Source organism: Ammospiza nelsoni, chromosome 32, assembly GCF_027579445.1.
Source record: "Ammospiza nelsoni isolate bAmmNel1 chromosome 32, bAmmNel1.pri, whole genome shotgun sequence".
In the NCBI taxonomy this organism is placed as follows: domain Eukaryota; kingdom Metazoa; phylum Chordata; class Aves; order Passeriformes; family Passerellidae; genus Ammospiza; species Ammospiza nelsoni.
In genome coordinates, this window is record NC_080664.1 from 2,224,359 (window position 1) to 2,245,105 (window position 20,747).

The window sequence follows — 20,747 nt, forward strand, 5'->3', positions numbered from 1 at the left end:
CAGTCTGCCTCTCCCTCATGTTGAGGTGGAGTTGAGGTTACTTTTAGCACTAAAAGTGGAGCAGTACTTTCATTTTTCTGCTTTAGCCCCTAAATCCTGCTTGTCACCACCCTCACAGCTGAAGTTCAGATCTGGCTGTTCCTGGGACAAGGAGGTCCAGCTGAAATCCTCACCCCTGGTCCACACATCCCTCATGGCTGAGCAGAGCTACCCATGCTCTTGGCAGCCCTGCAGCTCTTCCCACACCTCCCAAGTGCCCCAGTGTCTGGAAAGGCTGAGCCCCCAGCTCTAGCCCTAAATTCCTCTCTCCTGGGGATGCAGGCAGGAGCACCAGGGATAAATTTCCTCACTTTGGAGCCAGCCACACTTCTGGAGGTAAATCCTCCATGAGGGGCACAAATGTCGTGGGGTGGGGATGCAGCACTGCAGGAGGACTTTAATCTTCTGAGCTGTCCAGGCCCACATCCCAGGTCAGTCCCAGAGCTGATGGAAATCACTGTTGTGGGAAAACATAATGGGAGTCACTCATGGGGAGGACATAGACTTCGTTCTCCTCCTTCTCCTCCTTCTTCTCCTCCCCCTCCAAGCCACAGTGAGATGATTCAATTTCGTAAGGAAATTTGAAAACTTTTATCTTACTTACATACTCCTGCAGGGTTCCCAAGGCAGATCCCAGAGGAGAAGGAGGTCACAAGGTTATCCATGATGCAATGAGCATTTCTAGCACTTTTCACCCTCCTGGGGCTCTGGAGGAGGAGCCCCAGGACTGAGCATTGCCCACACACAGCTGTGATGGAGCCCACCTGCTCTCCTTACCCTCCAGCAGGGTCTTGTAGGTTGTAATCTCAATATCCAGGGCCATCTTGGCATTCCGCAGCTCCTGGGAGTCCTGCAGCATCCATGCCAGCTCATCCTTGGCCTTCTGGAGCTCATCTTGCAGCTCACTGAGCCTCCCCCAGGCATCTCTGAGAACATGACCCCCGTGCTGCTCAATGTCACCAGGTGATGTTTGCAAAAATGACACCTTCTGGGGGGACGAGACATCCTGCATTTTTGTGTCTTCTTTCTCATCATTCTTACCTTTAAAAGAAAAAATCCTGCTTATTTTTTGAGTCTCAAACTGAGGGGGTATCGGGGCTTTTTTTTTTTTAGAAAAGCGAAACATTTCCAAAATCAATAATCAATTATAAAATACTCCAGGAAGTCTGAACATGTCCCTGCACTGCCAGACGGGTTTGAGTTTTGTTTGGAGGATACCAATACTCTGCCCTAACTGGAACTAATAATTAAGGTTTCCCATTGCTTCCCGTTATAAACTATATAATGAATTAGATGGTCTGGAAATTATACCAGTTTCTACAGGTGCTGAATTACTGGTGAGTCATAATTCTACCCATTCGTTGAATGCTTTGAATCCATGTCAGAAGCCAGAATTCCTGCTGAAGCAATTTCAGCAATTTTCTGAGAGCTGTAGCTAATCCTATGATCTAATTTGGTGCAATTAGCTCTTTGCAATAATCAAAGGGATCCAGCAGAAAACAGGCTGGGAAATAATCCTTCTTCCTTGCTTAGCTCTGGGAAGAACTTCCTTAGACCAATGGAGCCAGTGTGAGGCAACTCACTTTGATAAAGATGAAAGAACTTGAGGGATCATGGAATTGTTTGGGTGGGAAAGGGCAGTAAAGCTCATCCAGTCCCACCCCTGCCATGGGCAGGGACACCTCCCACTATCCCAGGGTGCTCCAAGTCCCATCCTACCTGGCCTTGGACACTTCCAGGGGTGGGGCAGCCACAGCTGCTCTGGCATATCCATTCCAAGACCTCGTCACCCTCACAGGAAAGAATTTCTTCCTCAAGTCTAATCTAAATCCACCCCTCTCCAGTTTAAAACTATCGCCCCTTGTCCTATTGCCACAGGCCCTGCTAAGAAATTTGTCCCCATTTTTTTATAGATGCCACAAAGGTGTAGAAAACACATCTTGCGATGTGACACATAGGATCCAGACATTAAATCCCCTCCTTCCCACCTGATACTTCATGTTTTCCAGGTCACACTGCCTCCTCTAGATCACAAAGCTCAGCTCTTTCATCTCTTGCTGGTGGGACTTCAGCTTCTTGAAGTGCCTCCGCTTCTCCTCCTCAAGCTCTTGGAACTGTTAGTAAGGAAGGAGACAGCTGGGAGTTGATACTTGTGGCTTACACAGGAGCCTTGAGTCTCTTTCCAGAGTGAATTAAACTCAGTTTAGAGAAGATGTGTGGATCCTGAGAGTGCTAGCAGAAAATGGTTGATTCCCCTACAACTCCCCATTCACACATGCCATCACCTCTGTTCCAGGGGTGTTCTCCTAGCTCTGAGACTCACAGAGTTTATCAGAAGGGGAAATTAGATCCAGAAATCACTTATTGAAGACAGGAACCAAATCCCACCACTTTTGCATTGTTATTTCTGACAGTGAGAGGCTTAAGAAGCTGTCACCAGACCTACCCTGGTTCAGTACAATGCTTCCAACTGGGATTTGCTTTTCCAAGCTATACCCTCACGCCAGTGCTCCATGCCCCTGAGGACGCCCCCCTGTCCAGGGCTCAGCTGTTGCCCATTTTCACAGTAACAGAGGCATCACAGGCACTTCTCTCCAGCTCACTTTTCCTAGAAGCTGTGCTAGGCAGCCCTAACTCACCAGAGCATCCCTGTCCCAGGATTTCTTATCTCACACCTCAGTGGAAGTAACGCCACCATGTAGAATCTGACCTGAGCCACAGCCCAGGAGTTGAAACTGGGTTTGGTTTATTTTTTTTAAATCTCAAAATCTTCCTGATTGGGATTCCCAAAAAGAGCTTGATTGGTTAATCTGGCCTAAATTCATATAGACAATGAGTGGATGGGAGGAAGAGCTGCCATGAAGAACAGTTGGGACAGGAGCGTCCCTACCTGAGCAGAAATACATTTCAGGAGCTCCATCTCCTGTTTTAGGGTTTCCGCCTTTGCTTCCAGCTCTGCCTTGGTCAGATGGACACACTCCACATCCTGAAAGAGTTTCCAGACTTTTAGGAGTAAAAATTATGCCTACACAAGGTTCCAAGGCAATTCCATTATATTTTTGGAGTAAGAAATTTTGTTTGAGAAACTCAGTTATCTCCTGATCAGCAACAGCTAAGGGGTTCCCAAGAATATATCTAGCATTGAAGAGTTCTTGCTGAAAAACCATCATCATTCAAGCATGAGGAGCAAAAAACCAGCACTTTAGAATGAGGTATTCTCTCAGTGGCATGCTTTTTCCACACCCCACACCTGTCCAAGGACTTCTGAGATTCTCTAGACCTGCCCTTTGCCTTGCAAGGAGTGGATCAGAGGAAACTCCTTGGATCTCTGCACCCAAACCTTCCATTGATCCCAATTCCTTACCTTCTTCAGCAACACCCAGTTGCTCTCAGCAGTAGTGCATCTGTGCACTTCCTGCTCATATCTGGTGGGGAAGAGAGAAGACCAGTGAAGGGGTCATTCCAAGAATGGAGACCTTGTTTGAGTGGATATTGAGGGGACAGAGTGCTTTGGATCTCATCCTTTTGGATCTCAACCTTTTGATCTCAAACTTTTGCATCTCAGGCTCTTGGATCTCAACATTTCAGGTGTCAAATTTTTGGATCTCAGGTTTTTGGGTGTCATCTTTTGGATCTCAGCCTTTTGTATCCCAGATTTTTGCACGTCACCCTTTTGGATTTCAGCTGTTTGAGTCTTAGCTCTTTGAATCGCAGACTTTGTTATCTCGGTTTTTTGGAAGTCTATTGGTACAGCCCAAGCCAAGAGTCCCCTTAGTGCAGCTGTTGGGTCTCCTGCCCCAAGGGTAGTTTCTGCTCACTCACTGGCACCTGAACTCCTGCACAAACTCCTCAGAGTGGCTCAGCTTGGGCTCCACTGGTCCTGTTCCCACTGCAGTGAGTCCAGCCTCTGCCACCAGCAGCAGGCAATGCTGCCCAAGACATCCTTGATGTCCCTCTGGGCTGGCAGCACCTGCTGTCACAGGACATCCCATCAGGCAGCCAACGCCCTGTTCTGCTGCTCTGCAAGTTTCCTCTGTACTCAGAGAGCAAAGTTCAGGTAGGCCTGTTGGGATGACTCCTACTGGGACCACGGGAGTGGGGGGGATACAAGGAATCTGCTCTTCTGGGTCAGAGTCCCCAGGCTCATTGAGCAGGATGAGAGGAAAAAGGGGGTCAATGGGAGCTTCCTAATCCTACAATCAAGTGGGAGGTGTCCCTGCCGTGGAAAGGGATTGGAACTAGATGATCCTTGGGGATCCATCTCAGCCCAAGCCAAGCCATATATGGTGGGATTGTTGGGGTGTGCTGCATGGGGCCGGGAGCTGGACTCAATGATCCTCATGGGTTGAGCCTTCCAACTTAGCATATTCTGTAGTTCCATGATTCCATGAATCCTGGAGCAAGGGGACCCTGCTGCTCATCCCCTCTCCAAGGAAGCCCTGGACAGCACAGCCTTTGTGGCAGCTAAGAAAACACCAAACTTTTAAATAAATCTGCATCAGTGGGCTGAAAGTGGAAACCCTCATTCATGGATAGGAGACCATGGAAGAAGCCAACAGTGCCAAAGCCCCTCTGGACACTTTGGAGGAACAGCCCCCTCCCACTATTAATAATAAAACCAGATGCAGTTCATCAGAGTATTTAAAAGTATAAATCAGATTTAAAAAAGATAACGTGCTCAACCTCTGGTCATGGCACCGGAGTCACACATACCAAAACCAGCTCAAGGCTCATGAACTGCAGTGGAGAGGAAAAGATATCAAAGTTTGGAATGCCAAAGTCTTCTCTCAACTCTTACTTTGTCAATCAGAGGCAAATTGGCTGTGGAGGCCCTTCAGCTGCTCCCTCTTCCTGCTTTCAGATCCACTGGATTTCAGGGTTGGCCTTCACATCCAGGGGCTACAGGAGGTCCCTGTTGACCTGCACAAAGTGAGCACCTCCACATTTGCTGACCAACCCACCGGTGCCCCAGCACCCCTGACCTCCCCAGAGCCCAGAACAAACCCATTTCCATCCCTTTTTGTTTCGGAGTCTCTGGCCATGGTTCCAGGTTCCATAGCCTCTCCCAAACAATGCCAGGAGGCAGAAGTGCTGCTTCAACCAAGGGTCAACCCACTAGAAGCAAAGGATGGTGAGAAGAATCTTCTCCCATGGGAAGCTCACCCAGCTGACAGCTGCTGGCTCATGCTGGAAGGATGTGCTCACCATGGAGGAGACGACACAACCCAGAAGGATCCCTTTGCCCTGATACATCTGTGCTCCTCCTTTACACTCATATCAGGAGTGGAGCTTGCTTGACAAAGAGGAATAATTTGGGCTTTTCCTGGGGTTTGCAGTACCTGGTAGAAATTAGGAAGTTTCAATATACAATACAAGTGAACATTTGTGAAATCCAGTGGAATTTCTCTAGGTGTAAATGCAGTCAGCTCAGATTCTTTTATTGGGTTAGTTCATTCTCCTTCCTTACATGAAGGAGAACAAGTGAACACAGGTTAGGAAATGGCCTGGTGTCATGGTTTGACACTGGCACAATGCCAGTGCCCCCATGAAAATACCCTCTCCCTGGTTTCTGCTGTGAGATGTGACCAGCAATAAGCAAAGCAGGCTCCCACTTAGAAATTAAAAAGAATTTATTAACTAAACTACAAGGGAAAGAAAAAAAGAAACACACAAGGAAAATGAAAACTTTACAAATACATAACCTCCTCCTCTCACCAAATCTCCAAATTCCCCAAATCACCAACTCTCGGTCCGGCACCACCCTTTAGAATACTCAATCTTCAGTTCATCAAGAGGAGGGGAGTCCTTCCTTGTACTATGGTGGCCTGTTCTTTCCATGCCCAGTGCTCTCACCACTGAACATGGACCAGGGCTGCTTCTAGGGTCGTCTTTTAAGGATGCCTTGTCTCACTCCAAAAAAGGCACAGTCTCTCCTGCGGGACACCTGTCCCCCTCATATTTTTTCACCCCCTGGGGCCGAGGGATACCCACACTGAACCCTCCTGGTTCTGAGGCACTGCCTCCCCCTGGAATGCAGTCTCCACATCACAAGGAAACATGGTTCTGTCCATGGCTACAAAAAGAGTCCAGCAGAAGAGCCATTCCACCATCTCTTCCACCCAAGGTTCTTTTTACATTTCTCCCTTGCTCAGACCTTCAACACTCGCTCAGTTCCCTCTTCACCCTTCACTCCATCTCCCCTCCAGGAAAGGTCAATGCTCTGCAAAGTTTTCATTGTCCACAAAGGGTTACAAGCTCCTACAAACAGCTGGATTCCTCTTCCCACCGCAGGCTGAGCTGTGCCAGCAGCACATGAGACTCTGCTTTTAACCCCTGTGTGTTCTCAGAGGCGTATCCAAATCCCAGTGGTCAAACCAGGTGCCAGTATTAAAATCTGAACACCTATTGGTAACCACAGCATAAAAACCTGTTTCCTATCAAACCACGTCACCTGGAGAGGGTTTCTTTCTTCCAAGGACAGTTTCCTCTGCCATGAGGACAAGGTGGGAGAGCTGAGGGCGTTAGCCTGGGGAACAGAAGGCCCCAGGGAGGGCCTGGAGCCCCTTCCAGTGCCTAAAGGGGCTCCAGGAGAGCTGGAGAGAGACTGGAGACAAGGCATGGAGGGACAGGACACAGGGAATGGCATCTCACTGCCAGGGGGCAGGGATAGGTGGGATATTGGGAAGGAATTCCTCCCTGTGAGGGTGGGGAGGCCCTGGAATGGATTTCCCAGAGCAGCTGTGGCTGCCCCAGTCCTGGAAGTGTCCCAGGCCAAATTGAATGGGGCTTGGAGAACCCTGGAAGTAAAAGGTGTCCCTGCCCATGGCAGAGGTGGAACTGGACAAGTTTTAAGTTCCCTTCCAACCCAATCCATGATTCTGTGATTCTTGTTAAGTCTTTGGCTTTGATTCTGTAGAACACCTGGAGAATAAGACTGACATGGACAAGACAATAAAAAGCTTTGAAACTAGGAGGTTCTACCCCAAGTCTGTTAATTGGACGCTGGTTAATTATTTAATTGAGAGCAGTGTTAAGCTGGTTGTGGTGGGCTGAGCATAAAGCAACCTGTATACTGCAAAAGTCCTTATTAATCCATCTGCTACTCCTTGTCACTATCCTTTATATGGGAGCTTGTAATTAAAACCCTCAGGATAGCTCAAGGCAAATAAAAAGGATTTATTGGAGTGTCTTGACAAGTGGAGAAGAAAAGGCTGAGAAGTTTCACAGAGTTGCTGAAAGCCCGAGAGGTGGAGCCAAGATTCCATCTCTCTGCTCGTGGCTTCCTGCCAAAGTCCCTTTCAAAACAAAAAGTGATGAAGGTTTCATTTCAGATCACCCAGAAGAAATCACTTTCCTCTGCTACTCCACGAGATCAATCCTGAACTTTTTCAATATGCTCAAACCTCGGTCAATGTTTTTGTGGCCATTAAACATTTAAGCATTTCAAATCACCAAGAAATGGAATCATATTTCCCCTGCTAATTTCCCTCCTTGGTTTTTCTGGAATTTTTAAATTTTTTAATTATTTTTTCAGTTCCTGGGCTTGTCAAAGAGGTTTTCACAAGAAAGCTGATGAAAAACCAATCTGGTCACCAGGAGCCTTGCTGGAATTCTGTTTCCAAGAGCAGCTGATGCCGAAGGTTTCCTGTCCCTCATTATTTGCAAATGTTCTGTTCTGGAACACTTTGCCCTCAGCCCAGCAAGGGAGATAATTGATAGGATGAGGCAGCTGGAAAGACAAGCAGCTTAATTAGGGGTTCTTGACAGCGCTATCAATTACACCCACACAGGGCAGCAATTGAAGTCTGGAGGTTTCGTTTAAACAGAGGCAGCGTCCATGGCATTCCCAGCTGGAAGAGCAGGATTGGAGACCAGGGGAGGACTTTTGGCCTGGAGCTGCTCTGATTCAGCTTCATTTTGTGCCTCCAGCTTGTCTCTCCTTGGGCTCTGCTGAATCCCCCTCCCAGTACTCCTGAGGTACCCCAAGGGCCCTGAGCAGGGTTCTCACAGCACCTGCCTTGAAAACTTGGAGCTGTTTAAACAAAGAAAGAGTTCACAACAGAGTCTTTATTTCCTTCCTGTGGCCAGAGCCAACAGGTTCATGGCTGGGTCCAGGCTGTCGTCCCAGAATAAATTGCAAAAGGTTGTGGATGGTTTAATTGAGTTTTCTTCTACTTTTCTAAGCCAATCTTTTGAATTTGGGTTTTCACAGCCATGGATGTCACAAAAGATTCACCCATTGGATCCCCCTCTCGTCTGGCTCCCAGCCCACTTGACCCCTAATGACCCCGAGTCCCCAAAAGGTACCTGGGCCACCTGATACCACCCTTGGGCTGTAGCTTACAGGGCCACAACATCAGCTCTGCCTCCCTCTCCCAGTTCTACCCCATTCCACACAAATTGCTGTAGGAGACAAAGTATTTATGCCTCATTGGACAGCCGAACGTCCCCAAATTTGAAGCACACCAGGCCTTATCCACTTCTCCCACCCAGCTGGTGGAACTCGGTGTATCTGTGCCAGAGCAGTCACCTTTGTGCAGCTCCCTCCCAGGACAGGGAGGGTTGGATGTGGCCTGTGTACCAGGGTAATCACAGCTCACCAGTGCTCTTCTAATCACCAGGAATTTTGGAAAGAGACTCAGCAATGAGCCCCACAATTTTGATGGTGCTCCAATACAGCCATGACTAATTTCATGGCTTTTTGCCAAAGTAAATCAGGAGGGAACGTCTTGTTCTGGTCACATCTGCACAGCAAAGATGTAAAAAACTCCACCAGTCAGACTGGGAGAACTGGGGCAAAGACCAGCTCCATCCTAGCACAGCACAACCTTTTCCTCCCACTAGATGGTGACATCTCATGCATTTGGGACCCTGCTTGGCTCCCTGAGGGCGCCAGGAGCATCCTGGAGAATCCTGGAGCACCCAAAGGAGTGCTGTGAGGATGGGGAAGGGTCTGGAGAGGCCACACAAGAGGCAGCTGAGGGTTGGTTTGTCTGGCTGGAGGAGTCTGGGGGGAGACTCCTTGGGTGCTGCAGCTTCATCCCGAGGGACAGCTCCAATCTCTGCTCTGGGGACCAGGGACAGGACTCAGGGAATGGCTGGAGCTGTGCCAGGGGAGCTTTAGGTTGGATATCAGGAAAAGGACAAGCCCCAGGGAATGGTCGAACACTGCCCAAACTCCCCAGGGAATGGACATGGCCTGGAGGCTACCAGAGCTCCAGGAACATTTGGACAATGCTCTCAGGAGGTGGGATTTTGTAGTTAGTGGGACTTTTGGAATGTCAGTGCAGGGCCAGGAGTAGGACTCAAAGGTCCTTGTGGGTCTCTCCCAGCTCAGGATATTCCATAGTTCTGTGCTTCCGTGGGATGAGCCAGTTCCCTGGAAACACTCAGGAACCTCCCAGGGCACCACAAGCAAGAGGTTGTTACAGCAGTGGGGGATAATATTTAGGACTGCACTTGGACAACGAGGTCCTCAATCCATGGAAGCTGACATTGCCCATGGACTCATGCTCCGAGGCTGACTCAGCCTGGGATGTTCTGCACAACACATGTGAGCTTCTGGCATAAAACCAGCAACGAGACAGAGTTGCTACCAGCTCCAAAGAGAACTGACCTTCCTCCAGCTCCTCCCTTCTCCCTGTCCTCCCCCCATTGCTGAGATCCTGCTCATCCGCCAGCACTCCCAGAGGCTCCTGCTCTGCCTGGGCACAGGGTGTCAGCAAACTCCTTCTCTCGGCATTGACAGCTCCGTGGTGATGAAAAACACACATCAAGACATCAGCCGGGGCCCCCTCTTCTTCTCATGGCTTCAGCTCAGCCCCTGAATGCCAAAACTCGACATGTCTGCAGCCTTATGGGGTAAATCTCATGACATTTTCATGGGTGATCTCAAATTGGCATTTGAAACAGAGGCTGGACTTGGATGATCCTTGTGGGTCCCACCCAGCTCAGGATATATTCTGTTGTTCTGGGAACTTTGGGATGAGCCAATGAGGAGCCAAAAGTTGAAAACATCAACGTTGCATCTTTTTTTGATGCTTTCAACACATTTTTCAATATGCTTTGGCACTGAAAGAAAATAATCTGCTTGATCACCGCTGCTCAAATCTGAATGGTCCAAAGAACTGAATCTCAGCCTTCGTCTTAAATTTCTGTGGTCCATAGACCTAAATGTTGGTGTTAGTCTTAAATTCGTGTGGTCTGAAAACGTGGAATTTGCACTTGGCCTTAAATCTCTGTGGTCCAAACCCCTGGGATTTAGCCTTGGTCTTAAATTTTTATGGTCCAAACACCTTAAATTTGACCTTGATGTCAAACTTGTGTGGTCCAAAGACCTGAATATTGGTGTTGGTCTTAAGCTTTTGTGGTCCCAAGACCTAAAACTTGAATTTAAACTTGTGTCTAAACCCCAGAAATTTGGTCTTATTCTTAAATGCATGTGGTCCAATGACCTAAACCTCGGTGTTGGTCTTAAATCTGTGTGGTCCAAAGTCCTAAAGTGGGTCAGATGCTCTCCTTGCAGAACCAGCAGGAGGCGGATCAAAAGCTCACAGAGGAAAGAAACCACCATAAATATTAAAAAAATATGGTATTTTTAGGCAACTCAAATGCCAGATGAGATTTTGCCCTCCTACTCCAACAGGTATAATTGGATATGGAAGGAGGTGCTGGAACACGTCTCCAGAAACTAGGCAGCCCTTGATGGCTCCGCTGATGAGCAGAACAGGCTTGGATATTCCCTCCCAAGCCTCCCCTGCGGTACCTGGGACACTCCCAGTGTGTAAACAGCACTGAACCCCTCGGGGGTTCCCAGCTGCTGCTCTCAGCTCTCCTTGGAACCTCAAAAGTCTGGCGGCACCTGGAGCAGAGGCTGTGTCTGATCCCCAGCAGGTGACTCATCCCCTCCAAGGGAAAGGCATGAATGGGATGCTGCAATTCCTCCAGAGGTGCTCATTTTTTACCCATTTTCTTCCTTTTTGTCTTTTCACACTAAAATGGATCAGTAAAAAACACGCAGGCCTGACGACAGCGCTCGTATTTTAACTATCAATAAAATATTTTTACTATTAATCAGATACTTCTATCATAATTCCAATTTTTTTTACTAAGCAGATTTTTTTTGTTGGCAATCCAATATTCTAATTATTAATCTGATACATTTATTATTAGTCTAATATTAATCAAATATTTAATCCATAATCTAATATTTACATTATTAATCAGATAATTATGTTATTGATAGGAGAATTATATTAGTCCAATCTTTTTACATTCAATATTATTATATATTATATTATATTATATTATATTATATTATATTATATTATATTATATTATATTATATTATATTATATTATATATTTTATTATCATACATCTTTATTATCAATAATTTTTTTCAATACTCATTTTCATTGTCAATATAATATTGTGGCATTAATAAGAGTATTTGAAATTAATTATATACTTGTATCATCAATCCTTTTTATTAATAATCCAATATTTTCATTATTTATTAAATATTATTTCTTCTGATTAGAGATGAGAAACATCCTGGCTGCATAATTAATTTATCCATAAAACCAAAGCCCTGTGACCATCCAGACTGTGCAGAATTACTCCACTTTTATCCTAAAATATGAAGTTTTCCCTGAATTAAGGCCTAATCCCTTGGATTAAAAACAGAATTATGATGATGCAGAGTGGCTTTCAGTTAGATGCTGCGGTTTCACCTGGATCATGAAGGCTCTTGAGAGCCATGAAGGTGAGGCCAGGTGAGAGCCAGGTGAGACCGAGTTTTGAACTACAACATCTGGGGCTCCCTCATGCACACTCCAAAGTGCCTCCAGACTTTTCTGCGAGTTTGGTTTAGCCCTTTGTGGCTCCACATGGAATCATGGAATGCATTGGTGTTGGGGGTTGGGTTTTTCCTTACTACCTGTGGAATTTCTTCCCACTAAGCTGCTAAGAAGCACCGATGGCTGGGCTCTTGAGACAGGGAGAAGGAACTCCTCTGGTTTTTGGAAATTTGTCTGGGGGGAAGGGAGCAGAGATACCATGAGAATGGGGGCAGTTTAAAAGAGATGGGGTTGGGGCAGCCACTCTCTCGCTGCTGGGCTTTGTGGGAGCATGATTGGATCTGCAGCTTGGGGAAGGGAGTTCACTGCCACCACCATAACACAGCGGGGATCCTTTCTTCTGCTGCTGGGCCCCTGTGGCATTCGCATTCTCTGAACATGATTCCTTCGCCCAGGGGTTTTTCTCCTGGGAAGCTGAAAGGCAGCGAGAGGCCTCAGAGAAAAGAAAGAAAACCAATTCTTATCTCATCTGCTTCTCCTGTGTTGTGCTCATGTGGAATGTGTTTGGAGATTGTTTACCCGAGGTGATTGCTTGATTGGATGCCAGTGTGAGTTGTTTGGACTCATTGGCCAATCACAGCCAAGCTGTGTCGAGACTCTGAAAAGAGACACAAATTTTCATTATTATCTTTTTAGCATTCAGTAAGTATTTTTTCTGTATTCTTTAGTATAGTATAGTATTCTTTAATATAATATAGTACAGTAAAGTAATAAATTAGCCTGCTGATAAGATGGAGTCCTCCTCATCATTCCTTCCTTTGTCAGTTGAAATAAACAGGGCAGAAGATAAATCAGCTCAGGCAGGGAGAACCAACGGGTTGTGCTCACACCACCGCTGCTCCCAGGAATGGCACGGAGGAGGAGGAAGAACAGTGCAGCTGTGTCCGCTGGTCTGCAGGCAGAGCTGGGGCTTCCGTCCTCACGAGAGCACCAGGAGATTCCCGGTTTTTCAGTTTGACATTTGAGATCCTCTTTCTAGCCGACATATTTTTAGGTTAGGTTGAGGGGTAAAATGGTCTTAGCAGACACTGGATTCTATTCTTCATGTCTAGACATCACTTCGATCTCTTAATTCCATGGTGGCTCGTTGTTTTTAGGGGTTTTTCCTGCTAGATTTGGTGAGGGGTTTCCTCATTTGCATGCCAACCCTGATGTCACCTCCTCCTCACAGTCCCGGGTGCCATCTTCCAAGAAGCAGCAGGGTGATACTCAACAAAGAGGGATTTCTAACCATCAAGAACAGGTAATTAAAGGAAAACTATTAACAAAAGGGGATTACAACATGAAATTATTAACAACAAGTAGTTAGAACTCCAACTTGGCAGCAATTGGTTTAACTTGTGAACTCTGCAACCCTTAAAAAAATTGACAACTTTTCTAATCATAACATCAGTGGCCCTACATTTACAATAGGCCCTGCATGCCCCTGCCCTGCCAGGGTATCCCGCAGGTTCCAGCTATTATCGTGGAGTTTTGATACATCTCATCCACTGCCCTGGGATTTCTGCTCATCCCTGCCATTGCATCCTGCTGCTCCCGAGAGTCCTGTTGGGGCACGGGGCTCGGCTGCCGCGGGGTTTGTGGAGGAAAGCCTCTCCTCCATCCTCCCCGTCTGGGCCCAGCCGCCATTGCCGCGCGCTCCCCGCGCCGCCCCACAGCGCCCCCTGCAGCCCCGCAGGGATCACTGCACCTGCCCTGCCCGCCGGGAGCCAGCAGCGCCCCTACTGGCCGTTCTGGGAACTGCACCAAACGGAAAGTGCCTGTCCTGGTTTAGGGCACATTTGGGAGAAAACCTTCAAAGGGGCCCCTCTAGCAAGCAAACCCACACAGCCCCTCCCACAACCGGTTCGGGAAAGATTCCCCGGAGAGAAGTGGAAAGAACCTGTTTATTTAACAAGTAAAACACCCCCCAACACTCAAAATTAACAATACCAGATGACACCACTCTGTCACCACTCTGAAAAAGATGACAAATTCAGAAAGTCTCTCTTGAGGGTAGTTGCTCTGTTATCAGTCCCTCCTGTGCTGGGGTAGCTGCTGCAGCCGCAAGGTGCAAACTCTCGGTGTTTCCCAGGTCCCTGTCCAGAGCAGCTTTGAGTAGGTCCAAAAAAGGGAAAGGAAAAACAGTCCAGGAAGAATTTGGACTGCTTAGCTAAACTAACTAATGAGCAGAAGCAAAAAGCAAGAGCAAAGCGAAAAGCAAAGCAAAAAGCAAAAGCAGCACTCATGTACTGCCCTGTCTCTGTGTCCTGCCAGCTGTGGGGGAGTGGCTGAGAGCAAAACCAAAACAAACCATTCGCTCTTCAGAGCCAGTCTTGAAGGCACAGAACATGATATCCAGCATAAATAGAACACAGGAATGGGGATACAAGCATCATAAGGTCACCCTAGGACAGTGCCACAGCCCAAAGGCTGGGACTGGGTTCGGGTTCTGTTTGGTGTTGGTGCTGGAGTGGTTGTTGTTTGTTTGCTTTATTATACACACCAGTAAAGAACTGTAGCATCCCATGAACTCTCTCCTTTTGGTCAATCCCCAAGCACTCAGCCCTGGAAACATTAACTGCTTACCATAGTTAGCCCTCCCAAAGGGAAAAACAGACTCCCCCATGGAGCTGGTGTGGCAACTTCCTCTGGTTTCTCCCTCCTCTGTCACTGGCCTGGCATCCCTGGTGACCACCCCCCTTCCCCTGGAGGCCAGTCCCCTCTGCCCAGCCCTTAGCTCTGCCCCCTACCCCTTCCCCTTTATAAGCTGACTGCTCCACATGGTTCATCCTCTTTCCCCAGGTTTGTCCTTCAACGACTGTGTTACCCTGCTGGAATAAAACCTTGCAAAAGAGCCTTTCTTGCCTCTATCGCTGAGCCAGCTGCAGTGAGTATTGAGTGGAGGTTTGACTGTGTTGCCTGAATGTTCATTCAGCTTGCTTTTTCACAGGAAAGTCTTGCTGGGGACAGGGGATAGGCAGCAGCACCTGCGGTTCTAACACCCACATTTTTAAAGAATTGTTATTCCTCTCTCTTATCTTTGCCTGAGAGCCCTCTAATTTCAAAATTATAATAATTCAGAGGAAGGGGTGTGCTGGTTTGACTGGAAAATGGGAATTCTGGGATGCTGTAGTCAAACCAGTGGGTGCTCAGATTTTGATATTGGCACCTGATGTAGCCACTGAGGTTCGGACACACCTCTGAGAACACACAGGGGTTAAAAGCAGAGCTTCGCCCCTGGGAGGCTCTCTTGGGACTTCGAGGGACGGAGGTCGGATCTCCCTCCCCTGTCCAGCTGCTGCTGCTGGGTGGGGGAGGGGCAGCCATGTGGTAGGCCTGGGGCTGGACAGAGATGGGGGTGTGAGGAGGCCCTTGAGGATGGAAGGGTGGAAGAGCACCAAGAGACATCGGGCAGCCACCCCCACCCCACCCCCCCCAGGAGAGAGAGAGGGAGAGCCGGCGACAGAATGTGATAGCAGCCAGCCGAGGAGGAGAAGGGGGCAGTGCAGCGAGAAGGGCAGGGCAGTGTGGGAGTGCCGGAGCTCTGGGACAGGCAGAGACTGAAATTTTTAACCCTTTTCTTGCATTATTGAAACCTTGCAAATGCTGATCTTCCTGGAGCTGAATAAGAAGAGAGATAAGAGATGAGATAACAAGGGATAGGCCCGAGGGAAGTGCAGAAGACTCTTGAGTGGGGGCAGAGATGATGGAGTGGCCTTTTGGCTGGACTTTTCTTGTGTGGCCATAGACGGAACCATTTTTTTTCTCCTGTGACACAGAGACTGCATTTAGGGGGAGGCAGTGCCTCAGAACCAGGAGGGTTCAGTGTGGGTATCCCTCCGCCCCAGGGGGTGAAAAAAATGGGGGGGACAGATGTCCTGAAGGAGAGACTGTGCCTTTTTATGGAGTGAGACAAGGCGTCCTTAAAACACAACTCTAAAAGCAGCTCTGGTCCATGCACAGTGGTGAGAGCACTGGGCATGGAAGGAAGATGTCACGATGGCAAAAGGACTTTCCGGGCGGTGCTGAGTGACATGGAAGCACACGAGGTTTCAATGTGTTTCCAGGGAAAGCCTATGGTGCAAGAAGGACTCCTCTCCTCTTCATGAACTGAAGATTGAGTATTCTAAAGGGTGGTGCCGGACTGAGAGTTGGTGATTTGGGGGAATGTATTGCATTGGGAAATTTGGTGGTGGGGGGAGGAGGAAAATGCCTTTGTAAGGTTTTCATTTTCCTTGTGGTTTTTTTCTTCTTTTCTTGTAGTTTAGTTAATCAAGTTTTCTTTATTTCTAAGCAGGAGCCTGCTTTGCTTATTGCTGGTCACATCTCACAGCAGACACAAGGGAGAGGGTATTCTCATGGGGGCACTGGCATTGTGCCAGGGTCAAACCATGACAAGGGGGTTTACATTCTCCATTCCAAGGGAGGCTTTCCTGGCTTCCCTAGAAGACACCTGTCATGTAAATCAAGACGATTGGGATGGGAGTGACCTTAAAGCTCATCCTGTTCCACTCCCTGCCATGGGCAAGGATATCTTCCACTATCCCAGACTGCTCCAAGCCCCATCCATCCTGGCTCTGGACACTTCCAAGGATGGGGGATCCTTCGGGAAATCCATTCCAGGGCATCACCACCCTCACAGGGAAGAACTTCCCAATGTCCAGCCTAACCTTCTCCTCTTCTGTCCTCTAACCCACCCCTTGTACCATCACTTCTTTCCAAGTCCCTCTCCAGCTCTCTTGGCACCCCCAATGAAGGAAAATGGCCATTAAAGATCACTTCCTATCAAAATAGTTCCATAATTCCATTGCATGCTGTGGTTGTTTTTGTGGCTCTACAGCCCTTTGCAAAAGGGTCTCCACAGTGTATTTCCCAGAAATTTGGGTCTCTCCCCGTCACCCTCCTGCCCCTCCCAGGACTCTTCACAGTTGGAATTCTCTCCAAAAGAGAGAATCTTCCTTCCCTCCAGTTGGGGAAAGGACTTGAAGTATTCCCAATGGGATTGGTATGCTCCAGTAGTCTTAGTGGAGTGTTGCTAAACAAGGGTGACATTATTAAATTGAACTTCTTGAACAAACTTTTGACATAAAATCAGCTGCTCTGTGCTTTGTTAGAACTTTTGATTGGACTTTAAGGAGGTTCTGGGAGAAATTTAGGGAATATCTTGCTTCCTGTTATAAAAACCACCACTGAATAAGATCACATATCCAGAGTTGCAAGTGGTACACAACAATCATCAAGTCCAACTCAAGACCCTGCACAGGACAGCCCCAAAATCAGATACTGGCCAAGAAATGTTTCCTCAGGTACACCCCATCTCACCTTAACCCGGCACTCCAGAGGGAAATGGAACCAAAAGTGAGATGAGACTTTGTTATTCCCAGACTTTCTGCTCCTTTCTTCATCTGCAGCTGCAGTGATTAAAAAAAAAAAAATGCTATACAGAGGATCTGCCCCCAAGTTATTTATTGAGTGACTCCTGGAGGGAATGATGGATCTGAGGTGTAGCCATGAGTCCTGCCTGACTGGCCAGGCCAGACATAAAGGACTTGGCCCTAAACCCTATTTTTACAGCAGACAATCTGCATTTGTAATTCTTTTCCAGCCACTTTCTTCCACTTTTTAACTTTTTCCAGAAGCTTTTTTCTGTGGTTGGATCAGATTTCCATTAATTCATTTATATAGAAAGTTCTATCAAATGTCTCATCAGAGACATCAGAGTCCTGCCCTACCCAAGACCAAAACAAACACATCAGACAGGGTTTCAAGCTTTTAGTTGCCAAAGATAAAAGTTCCACACAGCCTGAGATTAAAAGCTCTGAGAAAGCCCAAGGAAGGGACACCATCACAGTATCAGCATCCAGCAGAGGAGTGGGATCCCTAGAAGGTCCAGGGATGGTTGTCCAGGGAGAGCTCAGGATGATGCACAGCATGTCCAGACCAGTGGTGACAGCAGGAAAGTCCCATTGCCCCCGACAATGAGGGGGAACAACTTCATCCTGTTCCACTGGTGAGATTTTGAATCCAAGTTTTACTTGTGGGCAGCATCTCTAGCGGAACCTGAGCTGCTTCCATAGCCAGACCAGTAAGCTGGGCTTGTAGAAGACCACTCTCCTCCTGACTGGGATTCCTCAGTCTCATCTCTGCAGCTGGGTGTCCCGTATTCACAGGTCCCTCCACCATAACAACTGTCCCCTCCGGAGCAAACCCAACCTCCTTCCCCCCCACTGCCAGGGCTGCAAGTGCCAGCAGAGCTCGATCCCCAAACTCCAGAGGAGCTTCCTCCTTCTCCTCCAGAGATTGATTCTCTCCTGCCTGAGCTTCCTCCTCCATACCCTGAACCTCCACCATACCCAGAGACTCCTCCATATCCTGACCCTCTTCTGTACCCTGAGCCTCCTTCTCCTCCACCAATGCAGCCACCAGTACCATAACTGGATCCACCATAGCCTGAGCTTCCTCCTCCTTCCCCACCACCAGAGATGGAGCCTCTCCTGCCAGAGCTTCCTCCTCCATACCCTGAGCCTCCTTCTCCTCCACTAATGCACCCACCACTACCATAGCTGGATCCTCCATGACCTGAACCTCCTCCACCTCCAGACATGGAGCTTCTCCTACCAGAGCCACTCCAGCTTCCGGAGCTCATTCCCCCACTGTGGGGACTGCAGCTGCCAGAGCCTGATCCATATCCACCAGAGCTGTGACCACCTCCAGAGATGGAGCCTCTCCTGCCTGAGCTTCCTCCATACCCAGAGCTGATTCCTCCTCCTGAACTGCTCCCACCGCTGCCAGAGCCCGATCCCAACCCTCCAGAGCTGTGACCACCTCCGGAGATGGAGCCTCTCCTGCCTGAGCTTCCTCCATACCCTGAGCCCCCTTCTCCTCCACCAATGCAGCCACCACTTCCATAACTGGATCCACCATAGCCTGAGCTTCCTCCTCCTTCCCCACCACCAGAGATGGAGCCTCTCCTGCCAGAGCTTCCTCCTCCATACCCTGAGCCTCCTTCTCCCCCACAGATGGACCCACCACTGCCATAGCTGGATCCTCCATGACCAGAACTTCCTCCACCTCCAGACGTGGAGCCTCTCCTGCCAGAACTGCTCCAACCTCCAGAGCTCATTCCCCCACTGTGGGGGCTGCAGCTGCCAGAGCCTGATCCATATCCACCAGAGCTGTGACCACCTCCAGAGATGGAGCCTCTCCGGCCTGAGCTTCCTCCATACCCCGAGCCCCCTTCTCCTCCACCAATGCACCCTGAGCTTGATCCGCCGCTTCCTGAGCTTCCTCCATACCCAGAGCTGATTCCTCCTCCTGAACTGCTCCCACCACTTCCAGAGCCCGATCCCAACCCTCCCGAGCTTCCTCCACCTCCAGACATGGAGCCTCTCCTGCCAGAGCCACCTCCATATCCTGAGCTCCCTCCATACCCTGAACCTCCTTCTCCTCCACCAATGCACCCACCACTTCCATAACTGGATCCTCCATGACTGGAGCTCCCTCCTTCTCCAGATATGGAGCCTCTCCTGCCAGAGCCACTCCATGTTCCAGAGCTCATTCCCCCACTGTGGGGACTGCAGCTGCCACTGCCAGAGCCTGATCCGTACCCACCAGAGCTGTGACCACCTCTGGAGATGGAGCCTCTCCTGCCTGAGCTTTCTCCATACCCAGAGCTGATTGCTCCTCCACCAATGCAGCCACCACTTCCATAACTGGATCCACCATAGCCTGAGCTTCCTCCTCCTTCCCCACCACCAGAGATGGAGCCTCTCCTGCCAGAGCTTCCTCCTCCATACCCTGAGCCTCCTTCTCCCCCACAGATGGACCCACCACTACCATAGCTGGATCCTCCATGACCAGAACTTCCTCCACCTCCAGATATGGAGCCTCTCCTTCCAGAACTGCTCCAACCTCCAGAGCTCATTCCCCCACTGTGGGGGCTGCAGCTGCCAGAGCCTGATCCATATCCACCAGAGCTGTGACCACCTCCAGACATGGAGCCTCTCCTACCAGAGCCACCTCCATATCCTGAGCTCCCTCCATACCCTGAGCCTCCTTCTCCTCCACCAATGCACCCACCACTTCCATAACTGGATCCTCCATGACTGGAGCTTCCTCCTTCTCCAGATGTGGAGCCTCTCCTGCCAGAACTGCTCCAACCTCCAGAGCTCATTCCCCCACTGTGGGGGCTGCAGCTGCCAGAGCCTGATCCATATCCACCAGAGCTGTGACCACCTCCAGAGATGGAGCCTCTCCTGCCTGAGCTTCCTCCATACCCCGAGCCCCCTTCTCCTCCACCAATGCACCCTGAACTTGATCCGCCGCTTCCTGAGCTTCCTCCATACCCAGAGCTGATTCCTCCTCCTGAACTGCTCCCACCGCTGCCAGAGCCCGATCCCAACCCTCCAGAGCTGTGACCACCTCCAGAGATGGAGCCTCTCCTGCCTGAGCTTCCTATTCCTCCATACCCTGAGCCCCCTTCTCCTCCACCAATGCAGCCACCACTGCCATAACTGGATCCACCATAGCCTGTGCTTCCTGCTCCTTCCCCACCTCCAGACATGGAGCCTCTCCTGCCAGAGCCACCTCCATATCCTGAGCTCCCTCCATACCCTGAACCTCCTTCTCCTCCACCAATGCACCCACCACTTCCATAACTGGATCCTCCATGACTGGAGCTTCCTCCACCTCCAGACATGGAGCCTCTCCTGCCAGAGCCACTCCATGTTCCAGAGCTCAGTCCCCCACTGTGGGGACTGCAGCTGCCACTGCCAGAGCCTGATTCGTACCCACCAGAGCTGTGACCACCTCTGGAGATGGAGCCTCTCCTGCCTGAGCTTTCTCCATACCCAGAGCTGATTGCTCC

At 49.2% G+C, this 20,747-nt stretch overlaps 1 pseudogene; it reads right to left on the reverse strand.

Annotated features, from left to right (window-relative positions):
* Positions 1–125: 125 nt before the first annotated feature.
* Positions 126–18,442, reverse strand: LOC132085727 (keratin, type II cytoskeletal 7-like; annotated as a pseudogene).
* Positions 18,443–20,747: the final 2,305 nt, after the last annotated feature.